Source organism: Budorcas taxicolor, chromosome 7 (genome assembly GCF_023091745.1).
Source record: "Budorcas taxicolor isolate Tak-1 chromosome 7, Takin1.1, whole genome shotgun sequence".
Classification (NCBI taxonomy): Eukaryota; Metazoa; Chordata; class Mammalia; order Artiodactyla; family Bovidae; genus Budorcas; species Budorcas taxicolor.
In genome coordinates, this window is record NC_068916.1 from 7,001,750 (window position 1) to 7,022,283 (window position 20,534).

General features: G+C 50.7%; 1 long non-coding RNA gene across 1 annotated transcript; it reads left to right on the top strand.

The window, feature by feature from the left end:
- LOC128050813 (uncharacterized) lies at positions 1 to 15,596 on the top strand. Its single transcript, XR_008199697.1, has 3 exons — positions 1 to 128; positions 10,049 to 10,184; positions 14,625 to 15,596. It is a non-coding gene; the product is annotated as an uncharacterized LOC128050813 (long non-coding RNA).
- The last annotated feature ends 4,938 nt before the right edge of the window (positions 15,597 to 20,534 follow it).

Below are 20,534 nucleotides of genomic sequence, written 5' to 3' on the forward strand. Positions count from 1 at the left end.
AGTGCTTAATAACGGAGCGCTCGGAACCTTGGCAGCCACGCGGGAAACCCCGCCCGCAGGCACCCACCCCTTGGCCACATCGAGCGCCGCTCCCCCATGGCCACGCGTGGGAGCTCGCAACTTTCCAGGTGGGGAAACCACGATACGGAGGGAGCAGGAGGGAACCTGCCTGGTCCCCGGGTTGGGGTGATGGCAGAGGTCGCCTCCCTCAAGCTGCTTCTGGCTCCGGTCCCTGCCCTGGGCTGACCCTGGCGGGCGGGAACCGCCTGTAGGCAAGGCGGTTCCGGATGAAACCGTAACATCCAGGAGCAGAGAAGAAAAATATTCTGCGCCGGCGAGCTGGGCTGGGAGGGTTGGGGAGAGGGGACAGGCGGGCCAGGGAGGAGGGGCGGGGCGGGTTTCTTTACCAGCCTGGGTGTGCTTTCGGGTGGGAGCCTGGAGGGGTGGAGTGTTACACAGCAGACAGAAAAATGTCTTACAGGTCTTGACCGAGTTCTGCTCTGCCTCCAGCTAGCTGTGCAGCCTGGGGCTCTCCAGCCAGTTTCTCCATCGGTGGGATGGGGGTCGTTAGTGGTTGAGACGGTAGAGAATCTGCCTGCAGTGCCAGAGACTCTGGTTCGATCCCTGGGTCAAAAAAATCCCCTGGAGAAAGGAATGGCTACCCTACTCTAGTACTCTTGCCTGGGAAATCCCAAGGACAGAGGAGCCTGTTGGGCTACAGCCCATGCGGTTGCAAAGAGTCGGACACAACTGAGTGACTAACACACACACACACACACACACACACACACACACACACACACACACACCCCTCCTTGGGTGTTGTGAGAGGTGAAGAGGGTGCCTGGCTCTGGAAGCACACACCTTAGGAAGCTGTCCGTAACCTCATCCTCAATAATATGAAAGCATGGTTTGTTCAAGAGCGCAGGGAGATTGGTTCCACCCAGGGGGCCAGGTGGGGGCACCTGTGTCTCCCTAACTGCCCACCTTCCTCTCTTTTTGTCCCTGTCTTCCCAGCTCTCCTGTTTCTCGCCCTCCTCCTCCTCCTTCTTTTTTCTTAGTTGCCACGTGGGATCTAGTTCCCTGACCAGGGATCCAACCCGGTCCCCCCACCCCGCATCAGGGTCCCAGAGTTTTGGCCACTAGGACCACAAGGGAAGCTCCTCCCTTTCTCTTGTCTCGTCTCTCCCTGTCTATTTCTCTCAACCTCACTTCTCTGGCTCTCGCTGTCTCTCTGTATCTCTCACGGCCTCTGTCTTTACCTAAAACCTCCTCCAGATCCCCTAGACCAGGCCTGCCTCAGCCGGCTCAGCCCGGGCCTGGCCAGTGTCGTAAGCCCACATTTCTGGGAGACAAGGTCCAATCTAATCTCCCTGAAGCTGCCCCCCTCCCCACCCCCGTGGCCTCAGGGTGAGGATCCAGGCAGCTTGGGGCCCTCACTTGCTGCCTGGAAAACTCAAACAGCTTAAGAGTCTCTCTCTAACCCCCAAAAGCCCAGCAGATCAAAACCCACAGTCTTGGACACACCGGTTCCCCCTCCCCCGTGATTCGTTTAGATGGGGAAACTGAGGCCTGTATAGGGCTTCCCAGGTGGCTCAGACAGTAAATGAGGGAGACCTGGATTAGATCCCTGGGTCAAGAAAACCCCCCTGGAGAAGGGAATGGCTACCCACTCCAGTATTCTTGCCTGGGGAATCCCATAACAGAGGAGCCTGGCGGGCTACAGCCTGTGAGGTCACAGAGAATCGGACACGACTGAGTGACTGACTTTAAGGCCTGCATCATGAAGACTCTGGTCCAAAGCCATCACTCATCATCCTTGGCCAGCCTCTAGGGTCCGTGGTTCTCAGGTGGCCCGTCCATCTCTTCACCCCTGCCCCTGGCCTGCCCCGTGAACGGTAATCGACCTGGTTCCACCCAGACAGGCCAGGCAGTGACACTCCCACCTCCCAGAGCTGCCCGATGGCCCAGGCTGTGTCCCAGTGGCATTGGCAGCTGCCTAGTGCCAGCCGGAAATGGGGACCGGAGGGTGGGGTCTGAGGTGGGTCCCACAGTGTTCCCACTCTCGCTGGCTTTCATCATGGTGTGTGCAGGGATGGGGCAGGGAGGGAGCCACTCTTCAGACTGAGAGTCCCTTCTTCTGGAAGCATCTCCCGCTGCCTCCCAAACTCCTGGGGACCCCCAGCTCTGAGTAGGTCCCTCTGGGCTGGCCTTGACCGTGTGGAACCATAGGCACCCCTGTGGGAGGTATCTGTGTTGGGCTGGGACTCTCTCAAGCTGGGGCCTTGAACACTGACCCGCATAAGGCAGGCAACTGACGGTGGCCTGGTGAGCAAATGAGTGAACAAATGTGTGATTTACAGGCATCCTGGAACCATGGAAACGTAGGCCTAAACACTGAAGCTGGAATTCTTAGCGTCCCTCTCCCCTCCCGCCACCCCCCCCCCCCCCACCCCGGGGCTCCCACTGTAGTCTGCATCTGAAGCCTGAAGTGAATAATGCATTCCAGGGAGGGAAGGACATTGACGGTGTGTGTCTGCGCCCCCGGGCCTCCCACGTGGCGCAGTGGTAAAGAATCTGCCTGCCAAGGCAGGAGATGCAGGGGACACGGGTTCCGTCTCTGGGTTGGGAAGATCCCCTGGAGGAGGAAATGGCAACACACTCCGATATTCTTGCCTGGAAAATTCCATGGACAGAGGAGCCTGGTGGGCTACAGTCCGTGGGGTCGCAAAGAGTTGGACAGACCTGAGCACGTAGCACACACGAGCCTGTCTGCAACCGACCCCGACTCCAGCTCAGGTGGAGTGCAGTCCCAGGCCCAGGCCCTGGAGCCCCAGGTTAGGGTTCACATCTAGCCTCTGTCACTCATTGACTTGGGTCCCATTTTGCTTCTCAGAACCTCAGTTTGCCCATCTGTAAAATGGGAATGGGGCCCTTGTTTCAGGGTTGCTGGGGGAGTAAGTGAATCTGTGTGAAGCTGAGTCAGGCCTGTCTTCAAGTGTGGATGGTAAACCTCCTCCTCTGACAAGGTTTGAAATTATAGAGATAAAATCAGAGACTGAAAGAGAGTCGTTGCATCAGAAGGAAGCTGGTGCACTTGGCTGGGAAAGGAGGGTGGGGTGCAAGGCTCCCTCCCAGACTTGGTTGCCTCTTGACTTCCTGGTGACGCTTTCAGCCTCTCCTTTACTCAGATCAAGAGCCTCCTCAGTTTCCCATCTGTGAAATGGGACCAAGCAGGCATCCTTGACTCTTCATCCCCCACCATGCACCAGCGAAGTTGCTCCGGAATGCCCCCTTCCCCACCTAGTCCAGCCCCATCATTGATGGGGCCAGCACGGACACCCCTGTCCTCCCCACTCCTGCCGTCTTCCCCTGTAGTCTCTTCCCTGTGTGGAGACCCGAGTCAGACACACCCTTCCCTTCTTCAGAACCTCCGTGACTCCCACATGCCTCAAGGTAAAAGCCAAAGTCTTCCTTGAGACCACAGGGCCCTGCTGGTCTTGCTGTTCCTGCTTCCTTTCTCCTCTTAACCTTGACTGAATCACAGTCGTGTCCCACTCTTTGCGACCCCATGGACTATAACCTACCAGGCTCTTCTGTCTGTGGGATTCTCCAGGCAAGAATACTGGAGTGGGTTGCCATGCCTTCCTCCAGGGGATCTTCCCAACCCAGGGATCCAACCTATGCAGGTCTTCTGCATAGGCAAGCAGATTCTTTATCGCTGAGCCACCAGAGAAGCTCTGGTCACGTTCAGCCTCCTCAAAACCCCTCCAATAAGTCTGGCATTTTCATGCCTCAGGGACTTTGCACATGCAATGCCTCCGCCTGGGACCATCTTCCCGGAGTCACCCAAGTGTTTTCTGAACCTCCTTCAGGTCTTGGCTCAACTCCTGCCCAACTGCCCTTTCTTCCTCTCCTGCCTTCAGGAGTCTCGATTTTCGTCACACAGTGTCAGGTTAATGAGCTCACAACTCAGATGCCTACTGTCAAGCCCTGGGCTGGCAGCTGGGGACCGTGGAGGCATTCATGCTGTTGTGGGACTCGAGGTCTGGAGGAAGGGAGAGAGATGGACAGTACAGATAAAATGGGACACAGGACCGGAGGGAGGGTCTTTCCAGAGTGAACAGTCATGGAGGGCCTCCTGGAAGAGGTGACATTGGGGTCCAGGTCTGAATGAGGGGAAGGAGAGAGCAGGAAGTGTGGTGAGAAGGTTCCAGGCAGAGGCAAAGACTCTGACCTGGGAATGAGCTTGTTGGCAAGGAGGCTGTGGAGTGAGATGAAGGGGGTAGGGCAGCAGGGCTGGACCTCATGGGACTCTGAGGGCCATGGGGAGTTTGTTGGGTTTTTTTTCTTTTTTTGGCCACACTGCACAGCATATGGGATCTTAGCTCCTCCACCAGGGATCAAACCCGCACCCCCTGCATTGGAAGCTCAGAATCTTAACCGCTGGACTGCCAGGGAAGTCCCAGGGTGATGGTCTTTACCTTAGAAACAATCGGTGGGGGCTTCACTGGCCCCAGTGGTTAAGACTCCATGCTTCCAAAGCAGGGGACACAGGTTCAATCCCTGGTCAGGGAACTAAGGTCCTGCATGCCACACAGTGCAGCCAAAAAAAAAAAAAGCAAGCAGACAGCCTGGGAGAGTCTCAGGGGGCAAGGGCAGAGGACTTGATTTGTGTCTCCAAGGTAAAGACGTGACCCCGTATGCACTCACTCTGGTGGCAGGATATCTCTCACTCATTCACAGCTGGAGAAATAGAGGTTCAGAGATGTGAAGAGAAGCCTCTCTAGGTCCAATCTCCTCTGCCTGGAGCCTTCAATCCCCTCCCTGCCCCCCACACACCCCCCATGCGGCCCAGTTGCAGATGGGGAAACTGAGGCACAGAGGTGCTGTCCCCTGGGAACAGAGCCTGCCCCCTCCAGGCTCCCTGCCCTTCCACCGAGGAGCTTCACCAAGGGACTTTCTCAAGGGGAGGAAGCAGCAGCAGCTGGTTGCACAAGTGGGTGGCCAAAGCCGCAGGCCTGGGTTTCAGTTTGCAAATAGTGTCCGGGCCCAACTGCCTGCTGCAGCCGGGGAGCTTTGCTGGACCGCTGCCTACAGGAGAGTATCTGAGCTAAGGGGACACCTAACCTACTGGCTCAGAGAGGCAGGGTGCTGCTGGGGCCTGGGGGTGGTCACGAGTCAGGAGCCTGGGGGTGCACTGACCCCTCATCCTCATTTAGCCTCAGTCACTCGTTCAATCAACAACTATCGCATACTTCTTGTTTGCTATAAGTCTTGTTCCCAGTAAGGTCACATTCGGAGGTTCTGGGTAGATATATTTTTTGGGGGGAGACCATGATTCAACCCTCTCCAAGCAGATATTATCAACTCTATACGTCAAAGAGCTGAGGCACAGAGGTATCATGTCGCTGATTTGAAGGACTAGGACTTAAACCCCAGCCCGTTGGAGCCTAGATCTGTTCACCTCACTGTTCTGGAATCACCTCCAGCCTGCTCTGCACCAAGTCTTCACCAGGAGCTGGGGACACAGAGGGGAACAAGACTTACAGTATCGGGGACACAGCTTTTGAACCTCAGGCTGATGGCTGTTTCACTTTAGGGTGTGATCTTAAGATTGAGAGTCTCCCCTGAGACTCGGAATGGTTAACCTCTGGAAGACATGTCTACCTGGTACCGATGAATGGGACCTTCCTTATTTGAAAATAAGGTCTTTTCAGGGCTTCCCAGGTGGCTCAGTGGTAGAGAATCTGCCTGCTAGCGCAGGAGATTCAGGAGACAAGGGTTCGATCCCTGGGTGGGGAAGATCCCCTGGAGTAGGAAATAACAACTCACTCCAGTATTCTTGCTAGGAAAAGCCCATGGACAGAGGAGCCTGGTGGGCTACAGTCCATAGGGTCTCAAAGAGTCAGAGGCAACTGAGCGACTGAGCACAGATATAATTAAGGTAAGGATCTTGAGATGAGCTCATCCTGGATTAGGATGGGTCCTAAATCTAATGACAAATGTCCCAATAAAATGAGAGAAAGGAGGGGGAAGAGACAGCCATATAGAAAGAGAGGCAGGGCCTGGAGCGGTGCTGCTATAAGCCAAGGGATGCTCAGCGTTGCTGCCAGCCAGTCAGAGGCCAGGAGAGAGGCCTCGGACAGATTCTCCCCAGGAAGCTCCCACCCTTCCTCTCATCCAAATAACTTGCTCCCTGTCTCCCCTCGGCTCTCCCAGCCCTGAGACAGGGTGCCTACCCCTGGGGCATCCTGGCCAGGAGTAGAGAGGCGTGTCTTCTGGGGATTTCAGGGTTGTAGAAACTCCAGATGGTTTCCTAAAGTGTTGGGCAGTCTGAGTTTCTGGTGACTCTGTGACTTGGGAAACACTGGTTTTGTTGGTTTTTTTAGCTTTTGTCAATCAAACAGCATCTCACTGGAGTTTCAGTTCTCATCGTCCTTGTCTCCTATTGATTCTGAACATCTCGCCACACAGGTTTCCTCCTTGGCCTCTTCCTACTGTTTTTGACGAGTCAGGCATGCATGCATGCTAAGTCACTTCAATTGAGTCCGACTCTTTGTAACCCTATAAACTGTAACCCACCAGACTCCTGTGTCCAAGGGATTCTTGAGGCAAGAATAATGGAGTGGGTTGCCGTTTCCTCCTCCAAGGGATCTTCCCAACTCAAGGATCGGGCTCAGGTCTCCTGTGTCCCCTGCATTGACAGGCAGGATCTTTACCGCTAGCGCCACCTGGGAGCCATTTCTGTGATTAGTCATAGGAGTTCCCTATATATGTTTGATACTATTCCTCTGTCAGTCCAGTGTGCTGCAGAAGTCTTCCCCTTGTTTACAATTTGTCTCTTTACTTTCTTCAAAGGACCTTTGATTAACAAAAAGTCTTAATATATACAAGCTGATCAATATTTTGTTGTATAGTATACAACGTCTTGGGCTTCCCTGGTGGCTCAGATGGTAAAGGTTCTGCCTGCAATGCAGGAGACCTGGGTTTGATCCCTGGAAAAGGGAATGGCAACCCACTCCAGTATTCTTGCCTGGGAAATTCCACGGACAGAGGAGCTTGATGGGCTATAGTCCATGGGGTTGCAAAAGACTCGGAAACAGCTGAGTGACTAACATACACATAGACTGCCTTGGTGCTCTTTACAGGAAATCTTTCTTTACTGAAGTTCACCTATATTTCCCACCAAGACATTCAAACTTTATTCAAGCTCTTTTTTTCTATATTGTCCCTTCACCCACAGGAAGCTGAGTTTTGTGTGATGTAAGGATCCAACTTAATTGGACTCCCACGTCCCAGATTCTCTTATGAGATACTCTCTCTTCCCCACTAATGGACAGACCTTCTCCACTTTGGAGCACAATCGCTGACCTGCGTTGGCTGTATGGAGGCATTTAATTCCAGTCCATTGGTCCATGTGTCTCTCCCTGGGCCTCTTACTCAATTATAGGTTCTGTGATGGCTCTCGGTATCCGGTAGGGCAGATAACACCACCCTGTTCTTCTACAGAAGCATCCTTGCAACTCTCTGCTCTTCCAGATAAAAATTTGACTCATCAAGTTCCAGAGGGGATTCACAATCCTGTTTGACTTTGACTGGGGCTGTTAAAACTTCAGATGGGGAGAATCAGCATCTTGAGCCTCAACCTCACTGTCCATGAATATGGTACACCCACCATCCCTGTCACCTCCTTAGAATCTCAGTAAGCTGTTTCTGTTTCCCTGAAGGGCTGAGAACATCAACTGTTTCATTTATTACTCTTCTCTGATGCAGGGGGCCCTCCATCTGATTTTCTGTTTTACGACAGCATACTTGTTTTCACTTTGAGGGTTGTTTTCATGCTTGGCATTTTTTAAAATTTCTGTTTCTTTTCTGAATTTTGTTTTGTTCTGTTCACATGGCTGGCATATTTTCCTGCCCAGTTTGCGATGCACATCAAGCTCATTTTAAGCTCCTGGCCTATCTGTCCTTCTGTTCTCGCTCTCAGTGGAAGCCATGGTTCAGAAATTTTTCCTGGTGAAATGATGGGTTTCTCCAAATCTGATTTTTCATTCCAGCCCATTTTCTCAGGAACATCAACAATAACGGTGGCTCAGATGGTAAAGAATCTGCAATGCAGATGACCTGGGTTTGATCTCTGGGTCGGGAAGATCATCTGGAGAAGGAAATGGCAACCCACTCCAGCATTCTTGCCTGGAGAATCCCATGGGCTACAGTCAACTGGGTTGCAAAGAGTCAGAACTGAGCGCCTAACACTCAATGATAAGGCCAGCTGAAGTACCCTGTCTCCGATAATGAGATGAGTCCCCAAGTCCCCTGAAACCTGAGGCCACCACTTCTCCCTTCCCCTCCTTCCCTAGTTCCAGCTCCCCTTCCAGCATCTCCCAGGGAGGCAGCTGATGGGAGGTGGGGGCCACGCTGTCTGTTGCAAGTGCCTCCCCAGGGGTAAGGGGCAGTCCCCTGCTCAGGTCGTTCTGCCAGCAGGTGTGGGAGTGTGTATCATGTTCTTGCAATGGCTGCAGCGGGGGTGGGGGGATGCCAGGAACAGAATTCCCAGCCACCCCCTCTAGGCTGTCTGGCGCCTCCATCTCAGGCCCGGGTCATTCTCAGAATTTTCTCGGCACCCCCCACTCTGATGCCTCTGGGCCAGTCTCCAGCAAGAGCTGAGATTTTCCTTGATCCTGGACATCAGGCCTGGGATCAGCCTCAGGAGCCCAGAGGTCGTTTAAAAATGCTCTGTGTCATGGAAACTTTCCAACATGCCCTGCAGTTAAGAATGCACAGTGACCCGAGGGCCATCCCCAGATTCACAGTGACACAGGTTACACTCTCCTCATGTCCATGATGCTACCCACACTTGCCGTGACCTTATAAGGTTCATGTTTACCCCAAAGTCATGCCCCTCATCCAAGATGTGACATTCTTCTTACAGAACAAGCCTGACCCCTGAAACTCACCAGAAACTAGGATCCCTTTCATTCCTTGCCTCCCAGCCTTTGGGGCCCTACCTGCACCTCTCTATCCTGAGGGTTCCAGCCTATGTCACAGCGGCAGGTCGGGAGCTGGGACCTCGGTTTCCCCGTCTGTATGTCAAAGGGGCACCACTCTGGCTGGGGGTGGGGAGGGGTCCACAGGCCAGATGCGGGAGGATGGGATTAATGCCCCCAGATCTCTCTCCCCACCCCCTGTCTTTCCTACTGTTTCTCCATCTCTCTTCTCTGTCTCTCCACCATCTTTTTCTCTCACTGTCTCTCTGTGTCCGTTTCTCTGTCTCCCCTCATTTCCCCCTTTCCCTCTCATCCCTATCTCCCTTCCTGTCTCTCTCACCTTCTCACTCCTTATCTCCGTGTGTCTGTCCGTCTGTCTCTCACTCTGTCTCACTCTTTGTGTGTCTCTCTCCCTATCTTTCTTTGTTATCATCTTTTATTGGTGGATAGCTGATTTAAAATGTCAGTTTCTTGCTGTCCAGCAAACTGAACCAGCGATTGTTGTTGCTGAATCACCAGTTGTGTCTGACTTTGCGACCCCATGGACGGCAACACACCGGGCCTCCCTGTCCCTCACCATCTCCTGGAGTTTGTCCAAATTCATGTCCATTGAATCAGTGAGGCCCTCCAACTATCTCATCCTCTGTCGCCCTCTCTTCCTTCTGCCTCCAGTCTTTCCCAGCATCAGGATCTTTTTCAATGAATCGGCTGTTTGCATCAGGTGGCCAAAGTGTTGATTGGAGTTTCAGCTTCAGCATCGGTCCGTCTGATGAGTATCAGCTATACGCATACATATGTCCACTCTTTTCCCACATAGGTCATTACAGAGTTCTTTTGTTTAATATTAATTTATCTGACTGCACTGGGCCCTAGTTGAGGCAGGCAGGCTCTTCACTGTGGTGTGAGGGTTTCTCTCTAGTTGTGGGGTGCACCACGGCATTTGGGAATCTTGACTCCCCCACCAGGGATCGAACCCATGACCCCTGTGTTGGAAGGCGCTCCCTCTTTGTCTGTGTCCCTGTCTCTCTCTTGTCTCTATGTCTCCCTCTGTCTTGCAGGTTTATTGAGTCCGCTGTCTGATCTCCCTGCAACCCTTACCTCTCCCCTGGGACCTCCAGTCTGAGCTGGAGAGAGACGGACGAGGTCTTGTTGAACCTCCACGAGAATGGTTGACAGGCTGGACTTTCTGATGAGGTCAGAATTACACACACTGGGCCCAACCTGGGCCTGGCCGCCTTGACCTGACCCTGTGAAACCCTCCCCCCTCCTGCTGGTCACACTGCTGAGTCCCCAAAGCAGCCTCCCCAGATCCCCTTGCCAGGCCAGGAGTTCCCCCACTGGTCACCCTGAGTCCAGCTCCTGGTGGTCCAGAGACTCCAGGATCCCAGGACACCAGCCTGGGGCCCCTCACCACCCCCACGATTGTTCTAGAATAGAAGCAGCCCCAGGACTAGACCGTGGTCAAGAGGCAGCTGTGCACTGGGGGCTGGGACAGTGCTCCTGCCTCATCAGGGTGGTCCTGGCCTCGCAGGGCCTGTACATTAACAGCCTGAGCATTCGGGCAATGGTGAGATATGTGAGCTAGACTTTAAGTTGGCTTTCATTAGTATAAAATAAATAAACGCGCCAGAAAGATACTCAATCCAGCCCAGGCTTTATTTATCCTATCCTGACGGCACCTAATGCATCACCCCCAACCCACCTGATCCCCACAAGAACCCCATGCAGCAGATGGGGGTCATAACCCCCATAGTACAGATGAGAAAACTGAGGCAGCGTCTCAGGCCAGCTGTGACAGCTATAATGTCTCTATTTCCAAATGGATTGCTTTTTAACCTTTTTTCTGTTTTTATATTATGGTGTGCTCACATATCTTTCACAAATGCTTCATATATAGCATGTTTTTATCGACGCAACTTAAAATACAGGTTTTAAAAAATTTATTTATTTATTTGGCTACACTAGGTCTCAGCTGTGGCATGTGGGATCTTTAGTTGTGGCATATGGGATCTAGTTCCCTGACCAGGAATTGGACCCAGACCCCTTGTACTGGGAACGTGTAGCCATTGGATCACCAGGGAAGTCCCAGATGTCTTTTATTTTGAAGGGAGAAAAAGAATATTTGCTGGCTCATCTGGACCGCCAGAGTATATAGTAAGAAATGGAGTACAAATGCAGGGTACTGGAAATGCGTTTGGAATAAAGAGATCAGAAATTTAAAGCAACCATGGAAACATAGAAACTGCTGTATCAAAACCTCATGGTGACCACAAATGAAAAACTCTAGACTAGATAAACACACAGGAAAGAAAAAGGAATCCAAGCACAACATGAAAGATAGTCATCAAATCACAAGAGAAAAGAGCAAAAGAGACACAGATGTATAGAACAGACTTTTGGACTCTGTGGGAGAGGGAGAGGGTGGGATGATTTGGGAGAATGGCATTGAACCGTGTATACTATCATGTAAGAAACGAATCGCCAGTCTAGGTTCGATACAGGATACAGGATGCTTGGGGCTGGTGCACCGGCATGACCCAGAGAGATGATATGGGGAGGGTGGTGGGAGGGGGGGTTCAGGATGGGGAACTCATGTACACCCGTGGCGGATTCATGTCAATGTATGGCAAAACCAATACAGTATTGTAAAGTAAAAGTAAATAAATAAATAATAATTTTTTTTTTAAAAGAGAAAAGAACAAAAGAGGAAAGGAAGAAAAGAGACCTACAAAAACAAATCCAAAATGATTTTAAAAATGACAATAAGAACATACGTATCGATAATTACCTTAAATGTACAGCAGATTAAATGTGCCGATCAAAAGACACAGACTGTCAGAATTGACACAAAAACGAGACCCGTATGTATGTTGTCTGCAAGAGCCTCTTCAGATCTAGAGACACATAGAGACTGAAAGTGAGAGGATGGAACAGGTGTTCCATGCAGACGGAAATCAAAAGAAAGCTGAAGCCGCAATACTCCCATCAGACAAAAGAGACTTTAAAATAAAGATTGCTAGGAAATTCCCTGGGGGTCCAGCACTTGGGACTCCAGTCTTTCACTGCTGAGGGTGCAGGTAACTAGGAACCTGCAAGCCACTCAGTGTGGCCCATAAATAAAATAAAAATACTGTTACAAGAGATAGAGTAAGATAGCACTTTTCTTCCTTACACAGACTTCCAATAATAGTGCATTTAGATTTTTGTTCTCATGTTGCCTCATCCCCCCCGACCCTGTCCCCCGTCCCCAAAGTCTCGAAATAAAATATATACCTGCTTTTAAAAATTTTACTTATTTTTGGCCGTGCTGGGTCTTCGTTGCCACATTGCTGTTTTCTAGTTGGGGCAAGCAGGGCTGTTCTTTGTTGTGGTGCACGGGCTTCTCACTGCCGGGGCCTCGCTTGCTGTGGCGCCCTGGCTCTGCGGCACAGGCTCAGTAGCTGCGGTGCATGGGCTTAGCTGCTCTGCGGCATGTGGGATCTTCTCAGATCAGGAATCAAACCTGTGTCTCTTGCCTTGGCAGGCAGATTCTTTATCACTGAGCTACCAGGGAAGCCCAGTATATACCTATTTTTAAGGTCTGCTTGGTTAGGTTATAATTCACATACCATAGAGTACAGTTAGATGAGTTTTGACAAACGCATAGTCTTGGAACTGTCAATCTGGATATATTTCCACAACCCCAAAAGTTCCATTGGGCCCCTTTTACAACCAACTCCTCCCCGACTGCAGGTATACAATAAGTGATGAGTCCTGAGTGAGCTCTTTCATCTTTTGCCACTGGATACAGAGAGTCAGAGTTAAAGATTCACCTGGAGGGAGATGGAGACTTGTTACGCCACAATCCCCCTTGGCTGAGCCCAGAGTGAGCCCAGGGCCTGGGGTGAGGGGTCTGCTTGCAGACAGCCACAGTTGGCCAAAGTCCCATTTTATAGCCAGTACTACTGAGGCTAGAGACAAATGCCTCAGTGGGTCCTGTGGCCTCAATTCTGGCCCTGGGTGTTGGGTTTTCATCTCCTCATCTCCAAAGTGAAAATTAAGAGACTTCCTTGGTGGTCCAGTGGCTAAGACTCCAGGCTCCCAATGCAGGGGGCCTGGGTTCCCTCCCTGGTCAGGGGACTAAGACCCTAACGCTGCAACGAAGACCTGGTGCAGCCAAATAAAGTCATTAAAATTAATTCTAAAAGAGCTGTTTAAAAAGGAAAAGTGGGTGTTGTTACACACTGAATGTTTATATCCCACATACATGTTAGTCGCTCAGTCGTGTCTGATTCTTTGCGACCCCATGAACTGTAGCCCCCCAGGTTCCTCTGTCCCTGGAATTCTCCGTGCAAGAATACTGGAGTGGGTTGCCATTCTCTTCCCCAGGGACTCTTTCTAACTCAGGAATCGAATGCAGGTCTCCCACATTGCAGGCAGATTCTTGACTGTCTGAGCCACCAGGGATAAATGCCCCCAAAATTCATGAACTGAAATCCCAATCACCAGGTAAGGAGATGAGCCTTTGAGAGGTAATCAGGCCATGAAGGTGCAACTCCCATTGATGGGACCAGTGCCCTTCTAAGGCTTGTGAGAGCCTGTTTTGCGCTTTCTGCCATGTGAGGATGTCATTAGAAGGCAGCTGTCTGCAAACCAGGAAATGGGCTTTCACCAGACTCCAAATGTGCTGGTACCTCGATCTTGGACTCTCCAGCCTCCCAGACTGAGAAATAAATGTCTATTGTTTAAGCTACCCAACCTTTGGTATTTTTGTCATAGCAACCCAAACTAAAATCTGCCGCATTCTGGAGTCAACTACAAGTCCTCAGCCAGCTGTTTCTTCCTCTGGATCCTGTTTCCAGCTAATGGGGCTTTTGAAAAAAGTATAGTTGATTTACGATATTGAGTTAGTTTCAGGTGTACCACAAAGTGATACAGTTATATATGTATATTTCAGACTGTTTTCCAGTATATGTTATTAGAAGACATTGAATATCATTTTCAGACTCTTTGTGGCCCCATGGACTGTAGCCTGCAAGGCCCTTCTGTCCATGGAATTTTCCTGGCAAGAATACTGGATCAGGTTGCCATTTCCTCCTCCAGGGGATCTTCCCAACCCAGGGATAGAACCCATATCTCCTGCATTGGCAGGTGGATTTTTTCCACTAGCTCCACCTGGGAAGCCCTATAGTTTCTTATGCTGTACAGTAAATCCTTATTGCTTACCTATTATAGCTTATCTATTTATATCACAAAGTCCTATACTTCTCATATATCACTCCCACCCTCCCTTTCCCCTTTGGTAACCATAAATTTGCTTTCTATGTCTGTGAGTCTGTTTCTGATTTGTATATAGATTCATTTGTATTATTTTTTAGATTCTGCATATAAGTGATATCATATAATATATGCCTTTCTTTGTCTGACTTACTTCACTGAGTAAGTCCTATTGTCCAGGTCCAACCTTGTTGCTGCAAATGGGAATATTTCATTCTTTTTTATGGTTGAGTAATAGTCCACTGTGTATATATCTTCTTAAACCAGTCATCTGTGGACAATCACTTGGGGTGTTTCCGTGTCTTGGCTGTTGTAAACAGTGCTGCTGTGAACATTAGGGAGCATGTGTCTTTTCAAGTTCGCTTTCATCTTTTCCAGATATATACTCAGGAGTGGGACTGCTGGGTCATATGGTGCGTGAGCACACTTGCTAAGTCACTTCAGTCATGTCTGACTCAGACTCCATGGACTGTACCCCACCAGCCAAGAACACTGGAGTGGGTTGCCATGCCCTCCTACAGGAGATCTTCTCAACCCAGGGATGGAACCCTCATCTCTGACATCTCCAGCATTGGCAGACGGGTACTTTACCACTAGCGCCACCTGGGAAGCCCGGGCCATATGGTAGCTCTGTGGGTTTTGTTTTTTTGTTTGTTTTTAAGGAAGCTTCATACTGCTTTCTATAGTGGCTACACCAATTTATATTCCTATTCCTGATGGTTTTGGCGGGGAGGGGGGGGGTGGCTATTGGCACTCATAGGTGTCAACAGCTATTATTATAGGGGTTGCTATCATTGCCCCCCAGCCCTGGTTCTTGCCTCTGAGACCTCCCAGCTGGACACCCTGAAGCCCTTCTTTCTTCCTCCTGACCCCACCTAGCAGCCTGCGTGCCCATCCCATTCCTCCTGCGTCTTCTGAGGTGGCCAGGACATCATGGGAGAGCGGGGTATGCCCGGGAGGCAGACAACTCCAGAAATTCCAGGGCAGAGGCAGGGCTGGGTGCTGTTTGTCTTGCCCTTGCCAGGGCAAGGTCTCTGAGTTTGTTCTGGGGCTTTCATCCTTTTCCATGTGGGTGATTCAGGACACAATGTCCTGCCCAACTTGCCACTCAACCTTGGTGATCCTAAACCTAGCCTTACTGACTATCTGTGGGAGTCTGCAAATTGTCGAAGCAGCTGCGGGTGGTATGAAAAGAGCTCTTGAAATCATGTTCCCTCCCGCTCTAGGACCTTTGCACATGCTGTGCACTCTGCTTCCAACTATTTTCCCTCTGTTTATACCCATGTATCTCCCTTTCCTGGTCTCTGTCAGCTCCCTTCAGGAAGCCCTTCTGGAGTCCACGCTGGTGGTCCTAGCCCTTGGCGGGGGGGGGGGGGGGGGGGGAGTCTTCCCTTGGCAGGTCCTGTCCAAGTTATAATTTTGCATTTATCCATCTCCTTTGTTTATGAAGAGTCCTGGGCAGGCAAGGATTGGGGTACTTGGCAAATAGTAAGTATTCAATAAAGAGTGATGGGATCCATCATTGAATTTGATAACTACTTCTTGAATCCCATCTTCCATTCATTCAGTAACTCTTTCCTGAGCCCTGCAGGGCACCAGGCGAGACTCTGACTTCCGGGAGACACGGTGAATGAAGAAATTTGGACTCTGGGAGATGGTGAGGGACAGGGAGGTTTGACGTGCTGCAGTTCATGCGGTCACAAAGATTCAGACACAACTTGGACCCCCAACCCTCCTGTGGACCCCTGTGGTCCAGAGGCTCTTGCAGACAATTCTAATGAAACTCTTGAGTAGTGGAGCTGTTCCTGTCACCCAGGCTCTGGTCCTCAGAGACAGATGATGTATTTATGAGTCAATCATCAAAACAGATCCATTCCCCTAAGCTCCTAGAGGGGAGACAAGGATGGTGAACCATCAGCGGTACCACTTTCTGTTTCTGGCCTGGGATCCCCTTAGGATGCTCACAAACTCCATTGGTTGAGGTTTCATCAAAGGGAGGTCAGGGAGTTCCCTGATGGTCCAGTGGTTAGGACTCGGCATTTTCACAGCTGGGTCCCTGGTTCAATCCCTGGTTGGGGAACTAAGATCCCGCAAGTCACATGGCATGGCTAAAAAAGGGGAGTGAGGGGTCAGGTTTAGCAAATAAACATCTAGGCACTCAGTTAACTTCAAATTTCAGATAAAAAACTGACTTTTTTTTTTTTTGGTATAACCCCAAATATTGCATTGTCTATATTTATATCCAAATTGATGTTTTTGAGCTCTGGTGCCAGAGAAGATACTTGAGAGCCCCTTGGACACCAAGGATATCAAACCAGTCAATCTGAAAGGAAATCAACCCTGAATACTCATTGGAAGGACTGATGCTGAAGCTGAAGCTCCAATACTTTGGCCACCTGATGCAAACAGATGACTCATTGGAAAAGACCCTGATGCTGGGAAAGATTGAAGGCAGGAGGAGAAGGGGACGACAGAGGATGAGATGGTTGGATGGTGTCACTGGTTCAATGGCATGAACTTGGGCAAACTCTAGGATATGGTGAGGGACAGGAAGGCCAGGTGTGCTGCAGTCCATGGGGGTCACAAAGATTCAGATGCAACTTGAGGACTGAACAACAACAATACTAAAATTAAAAAAAATTTATCTGAAATTTAAAGTTAATTGGGTATCTTGTACCTTGATGGAACCCTGATCCATCATTGTACCCATTTTACAGATAAGGAAATGGAGGTCCAGAGAAGTTAATTCATGGCACAGCCAGGGATGGGCAGAAGAATTCAAGTGGGACAATGAGACCCAGTGTCTTAGTACTCAATTACTCAATTCTCCCCTCCAAAGAGCCCTGCCTGAGGACAGGGGTGGGGGTGGGGGAGGAGGTGGGGAGAGGGTGTTTGAATGAGCCAAAGCCCCACCTTGCCTGGGTTGGAGGCACTTTTCTCACTCAGGCTCCTGGCACAGAAGAGGTGTCCCTAGACCAGGACTCTCTGCAAACAGGAGGAGCCTGTCCCACCATCTGGATTCCTGCATCCGGAAGCAGGGCGGCTGGTCTCCTGTAAACAGCCGGTCTCATGTCACTGTAAACAGCTGGTGTCTAGCGTTGTTGTCACAGTGCCTGAGTCTCAGTGTGATTGCCCTGTGACTCGATACCCTGCGGCCAGCCCCTGTCACTGGATATTTGGTAAACAGTATTCTGAGAATGGGCAGCAGCGCGCCGCCCGGCCAGCACTCCATCAGTACCAGGGCTGGTGGCTGGGTCCAACTTAAAGGCAGATCCCCACGCCTCATGAGCTCATTTTGTACTGATACTTTGTAAACATGAAGTCCTGATACCTGTTACTTGTCAATGATCAGACACTGTGAGTCATCAACTGGCCCTAATGTTTCTTAGCTGGAGACCTGGAAGCACTTTAAACAGAGCTCTGATACTCTGTAAACAATGAATCTTGATACTTCGTTACCCATCGTGAGCCTTATCCAGGGGCTGGCAAACTGCCGCACTGGCCAGACCTAGAAAGGGCTTCATCACTTTTCCATGATTGAAAACACACCAAAAGAAGATATGTGACCCGTGAAAACTACACGAGGGGACTTCTCTGGTGGTCCAGGGGCTAAGACTCTGAGCTCCCAATGCAGGAGGCCTGGGTTCAATCCCTGGTCAGGGGACTGGATCCCACATGGGCCACAACTAAGACCCAGTGCAGCCAAATAAATAAAAACCAACTAAACAAACAAACAAAAAAACTACATGGAATTCCAATTTTAATTTGCATAAATAAAGTTTTACAGGCACATTCACTCATTTGAGTGTTGTTTGTAGCTGATTTCAAGAGAGCCGAATTGACTAGTTGCAAGGGATGCTGTATGGCTGGCAGAAACGAGAAAATTTATAATGTGGCCATTAATAGAAAAAGCTTGTCGACTTTTGATCTAAGCTCCCAAGCAGTGGCTGTTCACTATACTATCCTGTTAGTGGTCAGCAGTATATGACATTCATATACTGGGCCAACAATGAGTTCAATAGTTTCCGATGTTCATATACCGTGCAAAAAACAAGTGCAGTGGTCCATGATGTTCATATACCATCGCAAGCATGAGTAACATTCAGCCTGATGTGCTGACACGCTGGGTGCAGGGAGTATTTGGTTTCTGACAGCAGTCAATGTATCCCAAGACTGTGTGAACAGTCAGTATTGACAGCGTGGGACTTCTCTGGCGGTTCAGTGGTTGAGAATCTGCCTACCAACCATCCCTGATCTGGGAAGATTGCACATGCCTCTTGGCAACGAAGTCCGTGCACCACAACACTACTGAAGCCCCCACGTTCTAGAGACTGTGCGCCCTGCAGCAAGAGAAGCCCCTGAAGCGAGAAACCGACACGCCGCAGCTAGAGAGCAGCCTCCTCTCACGGCAACTAGAGAAATCTTGTGCAGAGCAATGAAGACCCATTGTTACCGCATGTTCACTGAACACTTGCTGGGTAAATCAGCCCTGCCCTCTCAGAGGTCCCAGTACAGAGGGGAGGTGGAGGACAACCACCTCACACGTTGTAACTGTGAATTGTTGGGAGCGCAAAAGAAGGGCTAGCAGAGAGAATGAGGGAGGGCAGGTTTGATCAGGGAAGCCAGGGCTTCTGAGGAAGGGATGTTTGAACTTAGACCTCAAGGAGAAGGGGAAGATCTTGTGAGGAGTGAGGGAAGGGCTATCCAGGCAGGGGGAACAGCAAGTGCAAAGGCCCTGAGATGGGACTAAGTCTGTTGTGATGGAGGCTGTGGGGGCGGGGCCACACTGGACCTCAGGGGCTTTGGGGAAGGTGTATAGGGGATGGTATCTGAGCCATGTTTCTTCGCTCCCAAGGCTGCCCTGGGGACACCAGCGAGAAACTCCTACCGCATTGCCTGTGTCTTGAACTGTCTTGGGTTCTTTTCTCAAATGAATCAGCCTGGCATGGAGCTGATGTGAGCCAAGGCCAGAGGGGCTGGAGGCCTCTTCCAGGCCTCCTCTGGAAGGGGAATTTCCAGAACACAGAGACCTCTCGGCGGAACGGAAAAGTTTTGCCTGCTCTTTTAACTATTGAGTTTGGCAAGTCCTGAGGGTGATAAGCCAGCAGGAGTTACCGCCTGAAAATCAGGCATGGCTGGGAGACCTGAGCCAGCTCCAGGAAGTCAGCATATGAGAAACACAGTCCTGCGTACCTGTCTGAGTGATGCTCGGCTCCTGAGAGGCCTCAGCCCTGACCTGTCTGGGGGGGATAGACATGGTCAGATACAAATGCCCTCAGTCCATGAGGTCAGAACTGGGACAGAGCAAAGGGGTATTGGAGATGGGGTTTTAAAGGATGAGTAGAAGTTTGTGAGCAAGAAAAAGATATCCCAGGAACATGACCCACGGAAGTCCCCAGTTTGGCCCCACTTAGCTCCTGTGAGTGAATGACCTAGACTGTCCCCAGCCTTCAGGTGTTTTTCTCACTTAATATGGGCAAGGACAAAGCCTCTGAGATCTGTCCAAATTTGAGTCCAGGCTTCTTCACTTTCTCAATGACTATGAGTGAGTGAGGCCACACCAAGACTGGCCCCAGGTTACAGGAGAATAAACTGAGGTTTATAGAGGGATGCCACTTATCCTAGGATGCAAAGGGAAGTGGTCAAAGTGAGGGCTTGGGGGAGGAGAGGGAGATAGTTGAGAATCAGGAGAGGGGGTGTCTTGCCCAAGGCCAGTGTCCTGAAATTGGAAAGAAGGGGAGGAGGGGAAGGAAGTAGCTGGCATAGCGTGTGCAAAGGCCCTGAGGCAGGAACATATTTGGTAGCCTACAGGAACAGCAAGAAGGCAGGTAGGCCAGGAGCTGATGTGTGAGTGGGAGACAGAAGGAAAGGAGAATGGAGGCATCACACGGGCTATGCAGGGCCTTGGGTTTGGAGCAGGGAAGAGGTGGTATCCAGAGAGACCACTGACAGCTGAATCAGGACTTACCTGGGGATTCAGAGGCCTGGGAGGGAGGTCACTAAATAGGCTCCTATCTGCCTGCCTATATTGACACAAGCCTGCACAAGCCAGTACCCTCCAGTACAAACTAGTGCTTGCTAGGGCACACCAGTACCCACTGCTGACAGACACCCACACCTAACACCTGGACCCAGACTCACAAATGCACCAATCAGCCCATATCTGCTTTCCACATTGACTGAGATGCAGATCACATTCGAGTACCCACAACTTGTGTGCACACACCTCTAAGCGATGCCACAGACAAGACAGACACACAAGCACACGCAAATGCTGCGCACGCTGGT